Consider the following 13,221-nt stretch of genomic DNA (forward strand, 5'->3'; position numbering starts at 1 on the left):
AGCAAACATATTTTCTTTTTGTTATTGTTTTAAAAAGATGAAGGTTAATTTGTCTCACTTAATTTAAATTCGAATTATTAACTAGCACTCTCGGCAACGGCCATATCACGCTGAAAACACCGGTTCTAGTCCTATCACCGAAGTTAAGCACCGTCGAGAGCAGTCAGTACTTGGGAGGCAGAACACTTGGGAACACTGCGTGCCGTTGGCTTTTTCATTTTTTTTTCCTCTTTTAAATTCCAATAGATATGAAAAAAGCAAACTTATTTTCTTTTTGTTATTGTTTTAAAAAGATGAAGGTTAATTTGTCTCACTTAATTTAAATTCGAATTATTAACTAGCACTCTCGCCAACGGCCATATCGCGCTGAAAACACCGGTTCTAGTCCTATCACCGAAGTTAAGCAGCGTCGAGCGTAGTCAGTACTTGGGAGGGAGACCACTTAGGACACTGCGTGCCGTTGGTTTTTCACTTTTTTTCCTCTTTTAAAATCCAATAGATATGAAAAAAGCAAAAATATTTTCTTTTTGTTATTGTTTTAAAAAGATGAAGGTTAATTTGTCTCACTTAATTTAAATTCGAATTATTAACTAGCACTCTCGGCAACGGCCATATCACGCTGAAAACACCGGTTCTAGTCCTATCACCGAAGTTAAGCACCGTCGAGAGCAGTCAGTACTTGGGAGGCAGAACACTTGGGAACACTGCGTGCCGTTGGCTTTTTCATTTTTTTTTCCTCTTTTAAATTCCAATAGATATGAAAAAAGCAAACTTATTTTCTTTTTGTTATTGTTTTAAAAAGATGAAGGTTAATTTGTCTCACTTAATTTAAATTCGAATTATTAACTAGCACTCTCGCCAACGGCCATATCGCGCTGAAAACACCGGTTCTCGTTCGATCACTGAAGTTAAGCAGCGTCGAGCGCAGTCAGTACTTGGGAGGCAGACCACTTAGGAACACTGCGTGCCGTTGGCTTTTTCACTTTTGTTTCCACTTTTATATTTCAATAAATTTCAAAAAAGCAAACATATTTTCTTTTTGTTATTGTTTTAAAAAGATGAAGGTTAATTTGTCTCACTTAATTTAAATTCGAATTATTAACTAGCACTCTCGGCAACGGTCATATCACGCTGAAAACACCGGTTCTAGTCCTATCACCGAAGTTAAGCACCGTCGAGCGCAGTCAGTACTTGGGAGGCAGACCACTTAGGACACTGCGTGCCGTTGGTTTTTCACTTTTTTTCCTCTTTTAAAGTCCAATAGATATGAAAAAAGCAAAAATATTTTCTTTTTGTTATTGTTTTAAAAAGATGAAGGTTAATTTGTCTCACTTAATTTAAATTCGAATTATTAACTAGCACTCTCGGCAACGGCCATATCACGCTGAAAACACCGGTTCTAGTCCGATCATCGAAGTTAAGCAGCGTCGAGCGCAGTCAGTACTTGGGAGGGAGACCACTTAGGACACTGCGTGCCGTTGGTTTTACACTTTTTTTTCCTCTTTTAAAATCCAATGGATATGAAAAAAGGAAAAATATTATCTTTTTGTTATTGTTTTAAAAAGATGAAGGTTAATTTGTCTCACTTAATTTTAATTCGAATTATTAACTAGCACTCTCGGCAACGGCCATATCACGCTGAAAACACCGGTTCTAGTCCTATCACCGAAGTTAAGCACCGTCGAGCGCAGTCAGTACTTGGGAGGCAGAACACTTGGGAACACTGCGTGCCGTTGGCTTTTTCACTTTTTTTTCCTCTTTTAAATTCCAATAGATATGAAAAAAGCAAACTTATTTTCTTTTTGTTATTGTTTTAAAAAGATGAAGGTTAATTTGTCTCACTTAATTTAAATTCGAATTATTAACTAGCACTCTCGCCAACGGCCATATCGCGCTGAAAACACCGGTTCTAGTCCTATCACCGAAGTTAAGCAGCGTCGAGCGCAGTCAGTACTTGGGAGGGAGACCACTTAGGACACTGCGTGCCGTTGGTTTTTCACTTTTTTTCCTCTTTTAAAATCCAATAGATATGAAAAAAGCAAAAATATTTTCTTTTTGTTATTGTTTTAAAAAGATGAAGGTTAATTAAATTCAAATTATTAAATAGCACTCTGGGAAACGGCCATATCACGCTGAAAACACCGGTTCTCGTTCGATAACCGAAGTTAAGCAGCGACGAGCGCAGTCAGTACTTGGGAGGGAGACCACTTAGGAACACTGCGTGCCGTTGGCGTTTTCACTTTTTTTTCCACTTTTATATTCCAATAAATTTCAAAAAAGCAAACATATTTTCTTTTTGTTATTGTTTTAAAAGATGAAGGTTAATTTGTCACACTTAATTTAAATTCGAATTATTAACTAGCACTCTCGGCAACGGCAATATCACGCTGAAAACACCGGTTCTAGTCCTATCACCGAAGTTAAGCACCGTCGAGCGCAGTCAGTCCTTGGGAGGCAGAACACTTGGGAACACTGCGTGCCGTTGGCTTTTTCACTTTTTTTTCCTCTTTTAAATTCCAATAGATATGAAAAAAGCAAACTTATTTTCTTTTTGTTATTGTTTTAAAAAGATGAAGGTTAATTTGTCTCACTTAATTAAAATTCGAATTATTAACTAGCACTCTCGCCAACGGCCATATCGCGCTGAAAACACCGGTTCTAGTCCTATCACCGAAGTTAAGCACCGTCGAGCGCAGTCAGTACTTGGGAGGGAGACAACTTAGGACACTGCGTGCCGTTGGTTTTTCACTTTTTTTCCTCTTTTAAAATCCAATAGATATGAAAAAAGCAAAAATATTTTCTTTTTGTTATTGTTTTAAAAAGATGAAGGTTAATTTGTCTCACTTAATTTAAATTCGAATTATTAACTAGCACTCTCGGCAACGGCCATATCACGCTGAAAACACCGGTTCTAGTCCTATCACCGAAGTTAAGCACCGTCGAGCGCAGTCAGTACTTGGGAGGCAGAACACTTGGGAACACTGCAAGCCGTTGGCTTTTTCACTTTTTTTTCCTCTTTTAAATTCCAATAGATATGAAAAAAGCAAACTTATTTTCTTTTTGTTATTGTTTTAAAAAGATGAAGGTTAATTTGTCTCACTTAATTTAAATTCGAATTATTAACTAGCACTCTCGCCAACGGCCATATCGCGCTGAAAACACCGGTTCTAGTCCTATCACCGAAGTTAAGCAGCGTCGAGCGCAGTCAGTACTTGGGAGGGAGACCACTTAGGACACTGCGTGCCGTTGGTTTTTCACTTTTTTTCCTCTTTTAAAATCCAATAGATATGAAAAAAGCAAAATTATTTTCTTTTTGTTATTGTTTTAAAAAGATGAAGGTTAATTAAATTCAAATTATTAAATAGCACTCTGGGAAACGGCCATATCACGCTGAAAACACCGGTTCTCGTTCGATCACCGAAGTTAAGCAGCGACGAGCGCAGTCAGTACTTGGGAGGGAGACCACTTAGGAACACTGCGTGCCGTTGGCGTTTTCACTTTTTTTCCACTTTTATATTCCAATAAATTTCAAAAAAGCAAACATATTTTCTTTTTGTTATTGTTTTAAAAGATGAAGGTTAATTTGTCACACTTAATTTAAATTCGAATTATTAACTAGCACTCTCGGCAACGGCAATATCACGCTGAAAACACCGGTTCTAGTCCTATCACCGAAGTTAAGCACCGTCGAGCGCAGTCAGTCCTTGGGAGGCAGAACACTTGGGAACACTGCGTGCCGTTGGCTTTTTCACTTTTTTTTCCTCTTTTAAATTCCAATAGATATGAAAAAAGCAAACTTATTTTCTTTTTGTTATTGTTTTAAAAAGATGAAGGTTAATTTGTCTCACTTAATTAAAATTCGAATTATTAACTAGCACTCTCGCCAACGGCCATATCGCGCTGAAAACACCGGTTCTAGTCCTATCACCGAAGTTAAGCAGCGTCGAGCGCAGTCAGTACTTGGGAGGGAGACCACTTAGGAACACTGCGTGACGTTGGCTTTTTCCCTTTTTTTCCTCTTTTAAATTCCAATAGATATGAAAAAAGCAAACATATCTTCTTTTTGTTATTGTTTTATAAAGATGAAGGTTAATTAAATTCAAATTATTAAATAGCACTCTGGGAAACGGCCATATCACGCTGAAAACACCGGTTCTCGTTCGATCACCGAAGTTAAGCAGCGACGAGCGCAGTCAGTATTTGGGAGGGAGACCACTTAGGAACACTGCGTGCCGTTGGCGTTTTCACTTTTTTTTCCACTTTTATATTCCAATAAATTTCAAAAAAGCAAACATATTTTCTTTTTGTTATTGTTTTAAAAGATGAAGGTTAATTTGTCACACTTAATTTAAATTCGAATTATTAACTAGCGCTCTCGGCAACGGCCATATCACGCTGAAAACACCGGTTCTAGTCCTATCACCGAAGTTAAGCACCGTCGAGCGCAGTCAGTACTTGGGAGGCAGAACACTTGGGAACACTGCGTGCCGTTGGCTTTTTCACTTTTTTTTCCTCTTTTAAATTCCAATAGATATGAAAAAAGCAAACTTATTTTCTTTTTGTTATTGTTTTAAAAAGATGAAGGTTAATTTGTCTCACTTAATTTAAATTCGAATTATTAACTAGCACTCTCGCCAACGGCCATATCGCGCTGAAAACACCGGTTCTAGTCCTATCACCGAAGTTAAGCAGCGTCGAGCGTAGTCAGTACTTGGAAGGGAGACCACTTAGGACACTGCGTGCCGTTGGTTTTTCACTTTTTTTCCTCTTTTAAAATCCAATTGATATGAAAAAAGCAAAAATATTTTCTTTTTGTTATTGTTTTAAAAAGATGAAGGTTAATTAAATTCAAATTATTAAATAGCACTCTGGGAAACGGCCATATCACGCTGAAAACACCGGTTCTCGTTCGATCACCGAAGTTAAGCAGCGACGAGCGCAGTCAGTACTTGGGAGGGAGACCACTTAGGAACACTGCGTGCCGTTGGCGTTTTCACTTTTTTTTCCACTTTTATATTCCAATAAATTTCAAAAAAGCAAACATATTTTCTTTTTGTTATTGTTTTAAAAGATGAAGGTTAATTTGTCACACTTAATTTAAATTCGAATTATTAACTAGCACTCTCGGCAACGGCAATATCACGCTGAAAACACCGGTTCTAGTCCTATCACCGAAGTTAAGCACCGTCGAGCGCAGTCAGTCCTTGGGAGGCAGAACACTTGGGAACACTGCGTGCCGTTGGCTTTTTCACTTTTTTTTCCTCTTTTAAATTCCAATAGATATGAAAAAAGCAAACTTATTTTCTTTTTGTTATTGTTTTAAAAAGATGAAGGTTAATTTGTCTCACTTAATTAAAATTCGAATTATTAACTAGCACTCTCGCCAACGGCCATATCGCGCTGAAAACACCGGTTCTAGTCCTATCACCGAAGTTAAGCACCGTCGAGCGCAGTCAGTACTTGGGAGGGAGACAACTTAGGACACTGCGTGCCGTTGGTTTTTCACTTTTTTTCCTCTTTTAAAATCCAATAGATATGAAAAAAGCAAAAATATTTTCTTTTTGTTATTGTTTTATAAAGATGAAGGTTAATTAAATTCCAATTATTAAATAGCACTCTGGGAAACGGCCATATCACGCTGAAAACACCGGTTCTCGTTCGATCACCGAAGTTAAGCAGCGACGAGCGCAGTCAGTACTTGGGAGGGAGACCACTTAGGAACACTGCGTGCCGTTGGCGTTTTCACTTTTTTTTCCACTTTTATATTCCAATAAATTTCAAAAAAGCAAACATATTTTCTTTTTGTTATTGTTTTAAAAGATGAAGGTTAATTTGTCACACTTAATTTAAATTCGAATTATTAACTAGCACTCTCGGCAACGGCCATATCACGCTGAAAACACCGGTTCTAGTCCTATCACCGAAGTTAAGCAGCGTCGAGCGCAGTCAGTACTTGGGAGGGAGACCACTTAGGAACACTGCGTGACGTTGGCTTTTTCCCTTTTTTTTCCTCTTTTAAATTCCAATAGATATGAAAAAAGCAAACATATCTTCTTTTTGTTATTGTTTTATAAAGATGAAGGTTAATTAAATTCCAATTATTAAATAGCACTCTGGGAAACGGCCATATCACGCTGAAAACACCGGTTCTCGTTCGATCACCGAAGTTAAGCAGCGACGAGCGCAGTCAGTACTTGGGAGGGAGACCACTTAGGAACACTGCGTGCCGTTGGCGTTTTCACTTTTTTTTCCACTTTTATATTCCAATAAATTTCAAAAAAGCAAACATATTTTCTTTTTGTTATTGTTTTAAAAGATGAAGGTTAATTTGTCACACTTAATTTAAATTCGAATTATTAACTAGCACTCTCGGCAACGGCCATATCACGCTGAAAACACCGGTTCTAGTCCTATCACCGAAGTTAAGCACCGTCGAGCGCAGTCAGTACTTGGGAGGCAGAACACTTGGGAACACTGCGTGCCGTTGGCTTTTTCACTTTTTTTTCCTCTTTTAAATTCCAATAGATATGAAAAAAGCAAACTTATTTTCTTTTTGTTATTGTTTTAAAAAGATGAAGGTTAATTTGTCTCACTTAATTTAAATTTGAATTATTAACTAGCACTCTCGCCAACGGCCATATCGCGCTGAAAACACCGGTTCTAGTCCTATCACCGAAGTTAAGCAGCGTCGAGCGTAGTCAGTACTTGGGAGGGAGACCACTTAGGACACTGCGTGCCGTTGGTTTTTCACTTTTTTTCCTCTTTTAAAATCCAATTGATATGAAAAAAGCAAAAATATTTTCTTTTTGTTATTGTTTTAAAAAGATGAAGGTTAATTTGTCTCACTTAATTTAAATTCGAATTATTAACTAGCACTCTCGGCAACGGCCATATCACGCTGAAAACACCGGTTCTAGTCCTATCACCGAAGTTAAGCACCGTCGAGCGCAGTCAGTACTTGGGAGGCAGAACACTTGGGAACACTGCGTGCCGTTGGCTTTTTCACTTTTTTTTCCTCTTTTAAATTCCAATAGATATGAAAAAAGCAAACATATCATGTTTTTGTTATTGTTTTATAAAGATGAAGGTTAATTAAATTCAAATTATTAAATAGCACTCTGGGAAACGGCCATATCACGCTGAAAACACCGGTTCTCGTTCGATCACTGAAGTTAAGCAGCGACGAGCGCAGTCAGTACTTGGGAGGGAGACCACTTAGGAACACTGCGTGCCGTTGGCTTTTTCACTTTTTTTTCCACTTTTATATTCCAATAAATTTCAAAAAAGCAAACATATTTTCTTTTTGTTATTGTTTTAAAAAGATGAAGGTTAATTTGTCTCACTTAATTTAAATTCGAATTATTAACTAGCACTCTCGGCAACGGCCATATCACGCTGAAAACACCGGTTCTAGTCCTATCACCGAAGTTAAGCACCGTCGAGAGCAGTCAGTACTTGGGAGGCAGAACACTTGGGAACACTGCGTGCCGTTGGCTTTTTCATTTTTTTTTCCTCTTTTAAATTCCAATAGATATGTAAAAAGCAAACTTATTTTCTTTTTGTTATTGTTTTAAAAAGATGAAGGTTAATTTGTCTCAATTAATTTAAATTCGAATTATTAACTAGCACTCTCGCCAACGGCCATATCGCGCTGAAAGCACCGGTTCTAGTCCTATCACCGAAGTTAAGCAGCGTCGAGCGAAGTCAGTACTTGGGAGGGAGACCACTTAGGACACTGCGTGCCGTTGGTTTTTCACTTTTTTTCTTCTTTTAAAATCCAATAGATATGAAAAAAGCAAAAATATTTTCTTTTTGTTATTGTTTTAAAAAGATGAAGGTTAATTTGTCTCACTTAATTTAAATTCGAATTATTAACTAGCACTCTCGGCAACGGCCATATCACGCTGAAAACACCGGTTCTAGTCCTATCACCGAAGTTAAGCACCGTCGAGAGCAGTCAGTACTTGGGAGGCAGAACACTTGGGAACACTGCGTGCCGTTGGCTTTTTCATTTTTTTTTCCTCTTTTAAATTCCAATAGATATGAAAAAAGCAAACTTATTTTCTTTTTGTTATTGTTTTAAAAAGATGAAGGTTAATTTGTCTCACTTAATTTAAATTCGAATTATTAACTAGCACTCTCGCCAACGGCCATATCGCGCTGAAAACACCGGTTCTCGTTCGATCACCGAAGTTAAGCAGCGTCGAGCGCAGTCAGTACTTGGGAGGCAGACCACTTAGGAACACTGCGTGCCGTTGGCTTTTTCACTTTTTTTTCCACTTTTATATTTCAATAAATTTCAAAAAAGCAAACATATTTTCTTTTTGTTATTGTTTTAAAAAGATGAAGGTTAATTTGTCTCACTTAATTTAAATTCGAATTATTAACTAGCACTCTCGGCAACGGTCATATCACGCTGAAAACACCGGTTCTAGTCCTATCACCGAAGTTAAGCACCGTCGAGCGCAGTCAGTACTTGGGAGGCAGACCACTTAGGACACTGCGTGCCGTTGGTTTTTCACTTTTTTTCCTCTTTTAAAGTCCAATAGATATGAAAAAAGCAAAAATATTTTCTTTTTGTTATTGTTTTAAAAAGATGAAGGTTAATTTGTCTCACTTAATTTAAATTCGAATTATTAACTAGCACTCTCGGCAACGGCCATATCACGCTGAAAACACCGGTTCTAGTCCGATCATCGAAGTTAAGCAGCGTCGAGCGCAGTCAGTACTTGGGAGAGAGGCCACTTAGGACACTGCGTGCCGTTGGTTTTACACTTTTTTTCCTCTTTTAAAATCCAATGGATATGAAAAAAGGAAAAATATTATCTTTTTGTTATTGTTTTAAAAAGATGAAGGTTAATTTGTCTCACTTAATTTAAATTCGAATTATTAACTAGCACTCTCGGCAACGGCCATATCACGCTGAAAACACCGGTGCTAGTCCTATCACCGAAGTTAAGCACCGTCGAGCGCAGTCAGTATTTGGGAGGCAGAACACTTGGGAACACTGCGTGCCGTTGGCTTTTTCACTTTTTTTTCCTCTTTTAAATTCCAATAGATATGAAAAAAGCAAACTTATTTTCTTTTTGTTATTGTTTTAAAAAGATGAAGGTTAATTTGTCTCACTTAATTAAAATTTTAATTATTAACTAGCACTCTCGCCAACGGCCATATCGCGCTGAAAACACCGGTTCTAGTCCTATCACCGAAGTTAAGCAGCGTCGAGCGCAGTCAGTACTTGGGAGGGAGACCACTTAGGAACACTGCGTGACGTTGGCTTTTTCCCTTTTTTTCCTCTTTTAAATTCCAATAGATATGAAAAAAGCAAACATATCTTCTTTTTGTTATTGTTTTATAAAGATGAAGGTTAATTAAATTCAAATTATTAAATAGTACTCTGGGAAACGGCCATATCACGCTGAAAACACCGGTTCTCGTTCGATCACCGAAGTTAAGCAGCGACGAGCGCAGTCAGTACTTGGGAGGGAGACCACTTAGGAACACTGCGTGCCGTTGGCTTTTTCACTTTTTTTTCCTCTTTTAAATTCCAATAGATATGAAAAAAGCAAACTCATTTTCTTTTTGTTATTGTTTTAAAAAGATGAAGGTTAATTTGTCTCACTTAATTTAAAGTCGAATTATTAACTAGCACTCTCGCCAACGGCCATATCGCGCTGAAAACACCGGTTCTAGTCCTATCACCGAAGTTAAGCAGCGTCGAGCGCAGTCAGTACTTGGGAGGGAGACCACTTAGGACACTGCGTGCCGTTGGTTTTTCACTTTTTTTCCTCTTTTAAAATCCAATAGATATGAAAAAAAAACAAAAATATTTTCTTTTTGTTATTGTTTTAAAAAGATGAAGGTTAATTTGTCTCACTTAATTTAAATTCGAATTATTAACTAGCACTCTCGGCAACGGCCATATCACGCTGAAAACACCGGTGCTAGTCCTATCACCGAAGTTAAGCACCGTCGAGCGCAGTCAGTACTTGGGAGGCAGAACACTTGGGAACACTGCGTGCCGTTGGCTTTTTCACTTTTTTTCCTCTTTTAAATTCCAATAGATATGAAAAAAGCAAACTTATTTTCTTTTTGTTATTGTTTTAAAAAGATGAAGGTTAATTTGTCTCACTTAATTAAAATTTTAAATATTAACTAGCACTCTCGCCAACGGCCATATCGCGCCGAAAACACCGGTTCTAGTCCTATCACCGAAGTTAAGCAGCGTCGAGCGCAGTAAGTACTTGGGAGGGAGACCACTTAGGAACACTGCGTGACGTTGGCTTTTTCCCTTTTTTTCCTCTTTTAAATTCCAATAGATATGAAAAAAGCAAACATATCTTCTTTTTGTTATTGTTTTATAAAGATGAAGGTTGATTAAATTCAAATTATTAAATAGTACTCTGGGAAACGGCCATATCACGCTGAAAACACCGGTTCTCGTTCGATCACCGAAGTTAAGCAGCGACGAGCGCAGTCAGTACTTGGGAGGGAGACCACTTAGGAACACTGCGTGCCGTTGGCTTTTTCACTTTTTTTTCCACTTTTATATTCCAATAAATTTCAAAAAAGCAAACATATTTTCTTTTTGTTATTGTTTTAAAAAGATGAAGGTTAATTTTTCTCACTTAATTTAAATTCGAATTATTAACTAGCACTCTCGGCAACGGCCATATCACGCTGAAAACACCGGTTCTCGTCCGATCACCGAAGTTAAGCAGCGTCGAGCGCAGTCAGTACTTGGGAGGGAGACCACTTAGGAACACTCCGTGCCGTTGGCTTTTTCACTTTTTTTTCCGCTTTTATATTCCAATAAATTTCAAAAAAGCAAACATATTTTCTTTTTGTTATTGTTTTAAAAAGATGAAGGTTAATTTTTCTCACTTAATTTAAATTGGAATTATTAACTAGCACTCTCGACAACGGCCATATCACGCTGACAACACCGGTTCTCGTCCGATCACCGAAGTTAAGCAGCGTCGATCGCAGTCAGTACTTGGGAGGGAGACCACTTAGGAACACTCCGTGCCGTTGGCTTTTTCACTTTTTTTTTCCACTTTTATATTCCAATAAATTTCAAAAAAGCAAACATATTTTCTTTTTGTTATTGTTTTAAAAAGATGAAGGTTAATTTGTCTCACTTAATTTAAATTCGAATTATTAACTAGCACTCTCGGCAACGGCCATATCACGCTGAAAACACCGGTTCTCGTACGATCACCGAAGTTAAGCAGCGTCGAGCGCAGTCAGTACTTGGGAGGGAGACCACTTAGGAACACTCCGTGCCGTTGGCTTTTTCACTTTTTTTTTCACTTTTATATTCCAATAAATTTCAAAAAAGCAAACATATTTTCTTTTTGTTATTGTTTTAAAAAGATGAAGGTTAATTTGTCTCACTTAATTTAAATTCGAATTATTAACTAGCACTCTCGGCAACGGCCATATCACGCTGAAAACACCGGTTCTAGTCCTATCACCGAAGATAAGAAGCGTCGAGCGCAGTCAGTGCTTGGGAGGGAGACCACTTAGGAACACTGCGTGCCGTTGGTTTTTTACTTTTTTTCCACTTTTAAATTCCAATAGATATGAAAAAAGCAAACATATCTTCTTTTTGTTATTGTTTTATAAAGATGAAGGTTAATTAAATTCAAATTATTAAATAGCACTCTGGGCAACGGCCATATCACGCTGAAAACACCGGTTCTCGTCCGATCACCGAAGTTAAGCAGCGTCGAGCGCAGTCAGTACTTGGAAACTCTGCGTGCCGTTGGCTTTTTCCCTTTTGTCTCCTCTTTTAAATTCCACCAGATATAAAAAAGCAACCATATCTTCTTTTTGTTATTGTTTTATAAAGATTAAGGTTAATTAAATTCAAATTATTAACTAGCACTCTCGCCAACGGCCATATCGCGCTGAAAACACCGGTTCTAGTCCTATCACCGAAGTTAAGCAGCGTCGAGCGCAGTCAGTACTTGGGAGGGAGACCACTTAGGACACTGCGTGCCGTTGGTTTTTCACTTTTTTTCCTCTTTTAAAATCCAATAGATATGAAAAAAACAAAAATATTTTCTTTTTGTTATTGTTTTAAAAAGATGAAGGTTAATTTGTCTCACTAAATTTAAATTCGAATTATTGACTAGCACTCTCGGCAACGGCCATATCACGCTGAAAACACCGGTTCTAATCCTATCACCGAAGTTAAGCAGCGTCGAGCGCAGTCAGTACTTCGGAGGGAGACCACTTAAGAACACTGCGTGCCGTTTGCTTTTTCACTTTTTTTCCACTTTTATATTCCAATAAATTTCAAAAATGCAAACATTATCAAAAAGATGATATGTTTGCTTTTTTCATATCTGGTGGAATTTAAAAGAGGAAACAAAAAGGAAAAAGCCAAAGGCACGCAGTGATCCCAAGTACTGACTGCGCTCGACGCTGCTTAACTTCGGTGATCGTACGAGAACCGTTTTTTTCAGCGCGATATGGCCGTTGCCGAGAGTTCTATTTAATAATTTGAATTTAATTAACCTTCATCTTTATAAGACAATAACAAAAAGAAGATATGTTTGCTTTTTTCATATCTATTGGAATTTAAAAGTGGAAAAAAAGTGAAAAACCAACGGCACGCAGTGTTTTTAAGTGGTCTCCCTCCCAAGTACTGACTGCCCTCGACGCTGCTTAACTTCGGTGATAGGATTAGAACAGGTGTTTTCAGCGCGATATGGCCGTTGCCGAGAGTGCTAGTTAATAATTCGAATTTAAATTAAGTGAGACAAATTAACCTTCATCTTTTTAAAACAATAACAAAAAGAAAAAAAGTTTGGTTTTTTCTTATCTATTGGAATTTAAAAGAGGAAAAAAAAGTGAAAAAGCCAACGGCACGCAGTGTTCCTAAGTGGTCTCCCTCCCAAGTACTGACTGCGATCGACGCTGCTTAACTTCGGTGATCGGACGAGAACCGGTGTTTGCAGCGTGATATGGCCGTTGCCGAGAGTGCTATTTAATAATTTGAATTTAATTAACCTTCATCTTTATAAATCAATAAGAAAAAGAAGATATGTTTGCTTTTTTCATATCTGATGGAATTTAAAAGAGGAAATAAAAGTGAAAAAACCAACGGCACGCAAAGTTTCCAAGTACTGACTGCGCTTGACGCTGCTTAACTTCGGTGATCGGACGAGAACCGGTGTTTTCAGCGTGATATGGCCGTTGCCGAGAGTGCTA

The 13,221-nt window shown here is 37.8% G+C and overlaps 5 non-coding genes and 41 pseudogenes across 5 annotated transcripts; 44 read left to right on the forward strand and 2 right to left on the reverse strand.

Annotated features, from left to right (window-relative positions):
• The first annotated feature begins 92 nt into the window (after positions 1–92).
• LOC149693150 (5S ribosomal RNA) lies at positions 93–211 on the forward strand (annotated as a pseudogene).
• A 137-nt stretch (positions 212–348) lies between these two features.
• On the forward strand, positions 349–466 carry LOC149693151 (5S ribosomal RNA; annotated as a pseudogene).
• A 135-nt stretch (positions 467–601) lies between these two features.
• Positions 602–720, forward strand: LOC149693152 (5S ribosomal RNA; annotated as a pseudogene).
• A 137-nt stretch (positions 721–857) lies between these two features.
• LOC149693153 (5S ribosomal RNA) lies at positions 858–976 on the forward strand. Its single transcript, XR_016383181.1, has one exon. It is a non-coding gene; the product is annotated as a 5S ribosomal RNA (ribosomal RNA).
• A 137-nt stretch (positions 977–1,113) lies between these two features.
• Positions 1,114–1,231, forward strand: LOC149693154 (5S ribosomal RNA; annotated as a pseudogene).
• A 135-nt stretch (positions 1,232–1,366) lies between these two features.
• LOC149693155 (5S ribosomal RNA) lies at positions 1,367–1,484 on the forward strand (annotated as a pseudogene).
• Positions 1,485–1,620: 136 nt separating this feature from the next.
• On the forward strand, positions 1,621–1,739 carry LOC149693156 (5S ribosomal RNA; annotated as a pseudogene).
• Positions 1,740–1,876: 137 nt separating this feature from the next.
• Positions 1,877–1,994, forward strand: LOC149693157 (5S ribosomal RNA; annotated as a pseudogene).
• Positions 1,995–2,114: 120 nt separating this feature from the next.
• On the forward strand, positions 2,115–2,233 carry LOC149693158 (5S ribosomal RNA; annotated as a pseudogene).
• Positions 2,234–2,625: 392 nt separating this feature from the next.
• On the forward strand, positions 2,626–2,743 carry LOC149693159 (5S ribosomal RNA; annotated as a pseudogene).
• Positions 2,744–3,134: 391 nt separating this feature from the next.
• On the forward strand, positions 3,135–3,252 carry LOC149693160 (5S ribosomal RNA; annotated as a pseudogene).
• Positions 3,253–3,372: 120 nt separating this feature from the next.
• On the forward strand, positions 3,373–3,491 carry LOC149693161 (5S ribosomal RNA; annotated as a pseudogene).
• A 391-nt stretch (positions 3,492–3,882) lies between these two features.
• LOC149693162 (5S ribosomal RNA) lies at positions 3,883–4,001 on the forward strand (annotated as a pseudogene).
• Positions 4,002–4,122: 121 nt separating this feature from the next.
• On the forward strand, positions 4,123–4,241 carry LOC149693163 (5S ribosomal RNA; annotated as a pseudogene).
• A 136-nt stretch (positions 4,242–4,377) lies between these two features.
• Positions 4,378–4,496, forward strand: LOC149693164 (5S ribosomal RNA; annotated as a pseudogene).
• A 137-nt stretch (positions 4,497–4,633) lies between these two features.
• LOC149693165 (5S ribosomal RNA) lies at positions 4,634–4,751 on the forward strand (annotated as a pseudogene).
• A 120-nt stretch (positions 4,752–4,871) lies between these two features.
• On the forward strand, positions 4,872–4,990 carry LOC149693166 (5S ribosomal RNA; annotated as a pseudogene).
• Positions 4,991–5,382: 392 nt separating this feature from the next.
• Positions 5,383–5,500, forward strand: LOC149693167 (5S ribosomal RNA; annotated as a pseudogene).
• A 120-nt stretch (positions 5,501–5,620) lies between these two features.
• On the forward strand, positions 5,621–5,739 carry LOC149693168 (5S ribosomal RNA; annotated as a pseudogene).
• A 136-nt stretch (positions 5,740–5,875) lies between these two features.
• Positions 5,876–5,994, forward strand: LOC149693169 (5S ribosomal RNA; annotated as a pseudogene).
• A 122-nt stretch (positions 5,995–6,116) lies between these two features.
• Positions 6,117–6,235, forward strand: LOC149693170 (5S ribosomal RNA; annotated as a pseudogene).
• A 136-nt stretch (positions 6,236–6,371) lies between these two features.
• On the forward strand, positions 6,372–6,490 carry LOC149693171 (5S ribosomal RNA; annotated as a pseudogene).
• Positions 6,491–6,627: 137 nt separating this feature from the next.
• On the forward strand, positions 6,628–6,745 carry LOC149693172 (5S ribosomal RNA; annotated as a pseudogene).
• A 135-nt stretch (positions 6,746–6,880) lies between these two features.
• On the forward strand, positions 6,881–6,999 carry LOC149693173 (5S ribosomal RNA; annotated as a pseudogene).
• A 122-nt stretch (positions 7,000–7,121) lies between these two features.
• LOC149693174 (5S ribosomal RNA) lies at positions 7,122–7,240 on the forward strand (annotated as a pseudogene).
• Positions 7,241–7,377: 137 nt separating this feature from the next.
• Positions 7,378–7,496, forward strand: LOC149693175 (5S ribosomal RNA; annotated as a pseudogene).
• A 137-nt stretch (positions 7,497–7,633) lies between these two features.
• LOC149693176 (5S ribosomal RNA) lies at positions 7,634–7,751 on the forward strand (annotated as a pseudogene).
• A 135-nt stretch (positions 7,752–7,886) lies between these two features.
• Positions 7,887–8,005, forward strand: LOC149693177 (5S ribosomal RNA; annotated as a pseudogene).
• Positions 8,006–8,142: 137 nt separating this feature from the next.
• LOC149693178 (5S ribosomal RNA) lies at positions 8,143–8,261 on the forward strand. Its single transcript, XR_016383072.1, has one exon. It is a non-coding gene; the product is annotated as a 5S ribosomal RNA (ribosomal RNA).
• Positions 8,262–8,398: 137 nt separating this feature from the next.
• On the forward strand, positions 8,399–8,516 carry LOC149693179 (5S ribosomal RNA; annotated as a pseudogene).
• A 135-nt stretch (positions 8,517–8,651) lies between these two features.
• On the forward strand, positions 8,652–8,769 carry LOC149693180 (5S ribosomal RNA; annotated as a pseudogene).
• A 391-nt stretch (positions 8,770–9,160) lies between these two features.
• On the forward strand, positions 9,161–9,279 carry LOC149693181 (5S ribosomal RNA; annotated as a pseudogene).
• A 121-nt stretch (positions 9,280–9,400) lies between these two features.
• Positions 9,401–9,519, forward strand: LOC149693182 (5S ribosomal RNA; annotated as a pseudogene).
• A 137-nt stretch (positions 9,520–9,656) lies between these two features.
• LOC149693183 (5S ribosomal RNA) lies at positions 9,657–9,774 on the forward strand (annotated as a pseudogene).
• Positions 9,775–9,911: 137 nt separating this feature from the next.
• Positions 9,912–10,030, forward strand: LOC149693184 (5S ribosomal RNA; annotated as a pseudogene).
• A 136-nt stretch (positions 10,031–10,166) lies between these two features.
• LOC149693185 (5S ribosomal RNA) lies at positions 10,167–10,285 on the forward strand (annotated as a pseudogene).
• Positions 10,286–10,406: 121 nt separating this feature from the next.
• On the forward strand, positions 10,407–10,525 carry LOC149693186 (5S ribosomal RNA; annotated as a pseudogene).
• Positions 10,526–10,662: 137 nt separating this feature from the next.
• Positions 10,663–10,781, forward strand: LOC149693187 (5S ribosomal RNA). Its single transcript, XR_016383071.1, has one exon. It is a non-coding gene; the product is annotated as a 5S ribosomal RNA (ribosomal RNA).
• A 137-nt stretch (positions 10,782–10,918) lies between these two features.
• On the forward strand, positions 10,919–11,037 carry LOC149693188 (5S ribosomal RNA). The gene has a single exon (XR_016383340.1). It is a non-coding gene; the product is annotated as a 5S ribosomal RNA (ribosomal RNA).
• Positions 11,038–11,175: 138 nt separating this feature from the next.
• Positions 11,176–11,294, forward strand: LOC149693189 (5S ribosomal RNA). The gene has a single exon (XR_016383142.1). It is a non-coding gene; the product is annotated as a 5S ribosomal RNA (ribosomal RNA).
• A 137-nt stretch (positions 11,295–11,431) lies between these two features.
• On the forward strand, positions 11,432–11,550 carry LOC149693190 (5S ribosomal RNA; annotated as a pseudogene).
• A 120-nt stretch (positions 11,551–11,670) lies between these two features.
• On the forward strand, positions 11,671–11,773 carry LOC149693191 (5S ribosomal RNA; annotated as a pseudogene).
• A 121-nt stretch (positions 11,774–11,894) lies between these two features.
• On the forward strand, positions 11,895–12,012 carry LOC149693192 (5S ribosomal RNA; annotated as a pseudogene).
• A 135-nt stretch (positions 12,013–12,147) lies between these two features.
• LOC149693193 (5S ribosomal RNA) lies at positions 12,148–12,266 on the forward strand (annotated as a pseudogene).
• A 345-nt stretch (positions 12,267–12,611) lies between these two features.
• On the reverse strand, positions 12,612–12,730 carry LOC149693194 (5S ribosomal RNA; annotated as a pseudogene).
• Positions 12,731–12,867: 137 nt separating this feature from the next.
• LOC149693195 (5S ribosomal RNA) lies at positions 12,868–12,986 on the reverse strand (annotated as a pseudogene).
• Positions 12,987–13,221: the final 235 nt, after the last annotated feature.

The sequence above is a fragment of the Phalangium opilio genome, unplaced genomic scaffold (assembly GCF_054372755.1).
Source record: "Phalangium opilio isolate 3A_F unplaced genomic scaffold, DU_Popi_V2 ptg000024l_1, whole genome shotgun sequence".
NCBI classification, from domain to species: Eukaryota; Metazoa; Arthropoda; class Arachnida; order Opiliones; family Phalangiidae; genus Phalangium; species Phalangium opilio.